Source organism: Solea solea, chromosome 17 (assembly GCF_958295425.1).
Source record: "Solea solea chromosome 17, fSolSol10.1, whole genome shotgun sequence".
NCBI classification, from domain to species: domain Eukaryota; kingdom Metazoa; phylum Chordata; class Actinopteri; order Pleuronectiformes; family Soleidae; genus Solea; species Solea solea.
Window position 1 is genome coordinate 9,724,918 of NC_081150.1, and position 6,307 is coordinate 9,731,224.

Sequence of the window (6,307 nt, forward strand, 5' to 3'; positions counted from 1 at the left end):
GCCAATGTTTGGTATTAACACTTGCAAACCACCCGCCTCGCATGCTGTCAACAGATAAGATAAAACACTGATGAAGAGTACATATATATTATGATGTTATTAGCTTATAATCAAGCAAAAAAAAATACTTTTTTGACTTAGCTACCATATATGACTTTGTAGAACCTTTTATGTTGAAACAACGACGTGATGGTCACGTTGCAGAGAATCCAGGAAATAAAAAAAATTAAAATAATAATAATAAAAAACGGTGCTGTTTTTGATGTTCTTCCCAGGGTTTTGGTCGTATATAAAAAGGTGTTTACACTGTCGATTGACTCCGGATGAAATGTGTCTGTCTTTACTGATGGAGTGCATTCAGTGTAAAGTGGCAGCCTCTTAGCATTTCCTGGCCTGGTGGATTTATTTGGAAATGTCACGCATTTTCTGGATCACTGAATAGGGAGGAGAAGTTAAAGAGGAAGCCATTACAGCCAGCTGAGATGCATCCAGCATTCATGTTGAGGTACTCGCAGAAGTGGTTCAGTTCAAAAGGCTGAAATTTTATAATTTATGGGGTTTCGTGTGTTTCTGGAAGTGTCCATACTAGAAAGCTTTACATTTGCATGCGTTTTTAAAGTAGCATGTCGAAGGGAACATTTTGTTTGCCCAAAGGTTTTTATTTACAAAGTAAAACATTTTTCCTTTTTATACCTTTTATTATTACTGTTATTACCAGTAGAATTATTATTATTGTTATTCAAACTAAAATATTTGGTTTTTTGTTCATTTTGGGGTTTTTTCTGTACATCCACGATAAGTGTACTTGTTTTTAAAATGTAATGTGATGTGTGGTTTGTTTTTGCTGATAATAAAAATGCAGAACGACTCTGTACTGTTTGAACACATGTCTGCTTTTCATTTTCATTAGTTTTTGTGGATAAAGGATAAGTTCCCTAAAATAAACTGCAGATATTTGTGGCAAGAGTTAGACAAGGAGAGCCAGGTAAATGAACCCGTACATTAGAGCAGCCTGGTTATTGTAACCCAGTGACGATACAGGGGAAACATTTAAAGGAATACTTCACAAATTTGCATTTAGCTTTGTATTACTAGAATAGGGGTAGTATTTTTGAAAAATTGTGCTTACCAACCTCACCAAATGGCCAACTATTCCTTCAAATAAAGCAGGAAGATTTACAGATTTATTTGTGTGCCATCATTCAGATGTGTTGACATTTGTGTGCATGTGCCCTGTACGAAGGCCATACTGAAGCATGATGGTTGCCAGTGTGCTCCCTCTCAGTGCCACAGTGTGGCAGTGGCTTAGTGGGACACTCTGTTAAGAGCTCACCAGAGCATGACATGATCGTTTCATGTATGCATGAGTATTTTCTCTGCAGCATGTCTACTCTCATATGGAACCTAACCTACTGTACGTCGTTGCTAGGTAGAATGTGTTCATTGATCCATTGCGTGGGCCTTTGAGAGAGACAATCATAATGACAGTTAATGCTACATGATCGCTGATCTGTGAGGGAACAAGCGAACCTCAAAGCAAAGCAAAGCTTATGTGTTTGTTTTTATTTCTGAAGGCAAGTCATGTGGAAGAATATAGGCCAGTTTATAGAGGAGACAGACAGACAGAAAGAGAGACACTCGGAGAATGCACCCCTGGTTTCATTCCCACACAGAATATGATAATGAGTGGCTGTTCATTTACTGACACACTCCCAACCAGCCTTGTGGCTTTCACTGCCGGAGACAAAATTGCACACACGCTTCTGCTGCTACCATGTTTCGGAAGGAAAGGAAAGCCAAAACGGCGGCAGTGTGACTGTGGAGCATGACAAGGCTGTGTGTGCCTTTAAATTCCATGACCCACTTTTCACAGCTGGAGCTGGCGGGCAGTGAGCGCTCGTGCACGCTGCCTTGAATAATTGGAACTGCAAGGTGAATGTGAGGAGAATGGCTGAGGATGGGAGCTGCCTCGCCGTCAGCCATCAGTGTGCCTGGTTCAGTCAGCTGGCTGCAAACCGGCGAATCTCACACCAGTGCAGTCCTCGAGCTGCTGCTGGTCATGGTTTTTCCCAGAATATTAAAACTGATGTGAATGGAGGCAGCTGTTTGAAAGAACGTGAATGGATGTATGAAATCCAATCAGACTGGCAGGAGTGAGGAGAGATGAAGCCACTGGAAAATTCTTAATAAAGCAGACATCATATTTCTCTATGTGGAATCGCCCGGCAGATACTACTGTAATTTTAATGTGTTCCCATCCCCCTCTTCATTTTGCCATTCCATCTCTTGATCATGTATGTTCCTCTCCACCCCCATACTCTCCTCATACTTCTCTCTTCCCCCCCCCCCCTCCCGTGTGGATGAAGTGATCCATCACTCCAGTGCTTCAGAAGCAGCAAGAGTGGGGGAGCATCTTGAGAATGTAAAATGACAGACAGATACTGTATATGACCAGGGTGGTAAAGACAGAGACATGAGAGTTCCTTCAGCTGGAAGAGAGATCCCATCTCGTCTCCACTGCTGTGGAACCCAAATGCAGCATCAGATAAATGCTGGGGCGACGTGTCACGCTCCTGTAGCCTGATCGTTCATTCACATGACAGGCAATTCAGCCATACAGCATCACTTATTAGAGAATAAAAGAAGGGAGGAGATGTTGTCGTCTGTCACCTGCCTGACACTGGGGCCGTGTTTAAGCTGCTCACTAGACCTGCTTGCTTTGAGGACATGGCCCACACAGTACTGTCTCCCTACTATCTCCAACATAACATGAAGCGGAACAAACAAACAGAAAAATTATTCATTTTCAGCTTTGGATACTTCCTGAATATTATGCTAAATATCTTAGACTGTATATTGCACATTTGTCACATTTATTGGCTTTTTTTTTTTTTTTTACATTAATCTTGCACACATAATGAATTTATCATGTACAGGATCAGCCTGAATGATAAGGAGGATGCTCCGCTGCCTGGTGGATTCAGAAATCAACTCAGAGAATATAACAAGGGTGAGGAAAGTAGGACGTTTTAAGATGTTGGGTAATATAATTAACTTGTTATTAATGAAACAATGTATGCTTCTTAGTAGGAATGTTATACACAATATACATCAATAGTAACAGACTCAAAAAGTACAAACAAACTTTTATGAATTATTAGTGGTTATTGGTATTGCTCTACACCAGACAGAGTGTATATTAGCAGGCAGTTATACTGAGCCTAGTTGTTTACAGTTTATCTGGCTCCTAAACCTTACAACACAATAAATACATGGATATCAGACAGTAAACCCTGTTATTATAATCCCTGTGCATCACTATATCCACTAGCAGGATTAATAGAAGGGGTTTAGCATTGAGTATAATAGCACTAGGTACTTGGGTCACAGAAACATATGTCTGCTGGTCTGTTTGTGCATCAGTGTGTGAGGTTTGTATTTACTCCGTTGTTAGTGGTGCACACCCAGAGGGTTAGGTTGGTCAGAAGTAAAGGGTATCATAGCTACAGCACGCACAGGCGTGTGTGTTTGTGTGTGTGTGTGTGGGTTTGTGTGTGTGTGTGTGTCCATTTAGACAACATTAAGAGGATCTGTCTTTTTCTGCAGGGTGCACGTTCAGATTCTCCATTTGCCATCTGTTTTACTACTACATTATGAGATAATTAAGAGGCTATTATCAATAACCCAAAGCAACAAAGCCTACACGAGAAGTGCCTCACATGTGTACAAACAAAACCAGAGGTGTGTAACGGGAGACATGTTGCAAACTCAGCGGAAATAAATAGGTAACGTTAAAGTAACTGACCTCAGCTGTTTTCTCAGCAGCCTGCTTCTGCTCCTGCTCCTACACACAGAAAGAGATAAAAAAAAACATTAAACATATTCTCAAACTCGGACGCATTAAATACAAGAAAAAAAAGTGATGGGAGTTGTGTGAAAATTCACAGTTAAGCTTTGAGTATCCACTGACATCTGTTCTGTAGGTGATGTCAGTACAACAACTTCTCTCCACAAGCTGGTTTGAAATGCATTTTCAGCCTATGTAGTGTTAAGAGAGAGACCACATCCCTCCTGCAGTATGTAGTTCTCCCTCCACTCGCTTCCTATTGGTTTTAGGATTAATTTTAAAATGTTACTGTTGGTTTTTAAAGCTCTTAATGGTTTGGCACCATTTTACGTCTCTGAACTTCTTTTTTTCTTCACACCCCACCCTGAGCTCTGCTTTAACATGTGCCAAAATTGAACCACTGAAGAAGAATATTCAGCCCAGATACTTCTATCTACATTTGACGTTTTTACTATTTTTCTGTTTTAGTTTCATGTTTTTAATTGATTATAAGTTGTATACCTTTTATGTTGCTGTGCCTTTAATCCTGTAAAACACTTTGGTCAACCTTGGTTGTTTTAAAATGTGCTCTAGAAATACATTTCTAAACCTCATTACCTCCTGAAACCTGTGTGTTTATATTTGCTCAGCATCACATTATTAGTTATTAGCTGCTAAGATGCCTGCAGATGGAGGAAATGTTGCAATTACATGTACATGGGATGACAATAACAGTAAGCACAAAAGGAAACCAAAGATATATTCTGCTTCAATGTTTTATGACGCTTTAATGCAAGATCTGTCGCATATTGCTGCTGATTGAATCAGCCTGCTTGATTGTGAAACTCATCTGATCTCCACCATGGTGTCTGCTAGCCTGTGCCTTGGATCTAAATTAAACAAAATGAACCAGCGAGGAGCAAAGAGGCCGCTTGTCCTCAGAATCAATCCGTTCCTCCATCTGCTTATTCGCCAGCAGCCCACCCCCACTCTCACTTGATTATCATCTTTCACGAAGGGCCTCCAGCGTTAATCAACAGAGGATCAACATCCCAGTGTGCATACGTGTGACATTCATTCACCTTCACTCTTGTGTACGTTTAGATCAAGCAAAGAGACCAAAAAAATCATCTAGATTCCTCCATCACTTACTCTGTGTATAAAGTGAATAACTATTGATGAGCAATCAAGGCTCTTCTTCAGTGCAGGGAGAAGCCCGACGTCTAATTCCCCTGGGATCCAATTACATACAGTTGGAGAAGGGTTTCATCATGCACATATGAACACACTTAAACACACATGACCCTGAACCTCAGCCTCCACCCCCCGGCTTAACCACCACCCACTGATTTAACCCCGCACCAACCTCCATGAATGACCTTCAACGCTTCTGACACAAACAAAACAGCAAAAACAGTCATGAACACAAACAAAAAGAACACACAATGAGAAGATAAAGCAGGGGGTGGATTTGTCTGGGGTTTTTTGTTATTTCTAATTGAAAAACATTGATGTCCAGAGGAGTGTGTGTGTATCTCTGACTTTCTGCTTGTCAGTATTTGAGAATTACCTGCAGGCTAGTATCTCCTCAGTGGAATTACCAAACTGCTGGTTGCCATGGTTGCAGGTTCCTGAGCACCAGTCATTTGGTGCGTTACTGGGGGTCTGGGAGTGAGGGGTAAAACCTGCACAGTCTGGTAAACAGAAACGATTGGAGCAGAGATTAGCAGACATTTAGTCACAAACAGTAAATCCAGGCTCAGATATAAGTGGGGTGTGAGTTGAAAAAACAACGATGTGTTTAATTATTGAGTCACGTGTTATTTGGTATAATCGAAATTCTGTCACTAATGTTTATATTTGGGAAGAGACGCTGTTCATATTTTTATTCACCCTGTTATTTTAGCTAAAAATACAGACTTTGTACCACATAGTAATTTGGGGTAATGCATGTTCTAGTTATAAAAATAATACTCTAATAGTTTTTAAGATTTCTGAAATGAGTTGAATCTTGTTATTAATGTATGACGATAATGTACATTAATGATGTCTCCTGAAAATGGATCTGGACCACAATACTGGAATGTAGTTTTAATGAGTCAAATATTTTGAATGTGTGAAGATAGCTCCATCTGCTGGTAGAATGTAATAATATAGCCAAAATGAATGGAGAGTTTAAAGACAACTTTAGTTTGCAGTGAAAATGTGTGTTCTTTAGTTTTTCCATATGCCTGTTCGTTACAGGCTTTTTTTATGTTGTATGTTTGCACTTCTGTGTGTTTGAAATAGAGCCTATTTGTATTAGTGGCCAATAAAACATATTACATATTACATATTAGTATCAGCATTTCCTGTATATTTACCAATATGCAGATATGAAAAACTTTATTTTGGGAAACTTTGTCATTATTTCTTATTTATTCTATGTTTAAAATGGGTATCAGTACAACATTTACAAAGGTGTTTACTTTGCAGAAAAGA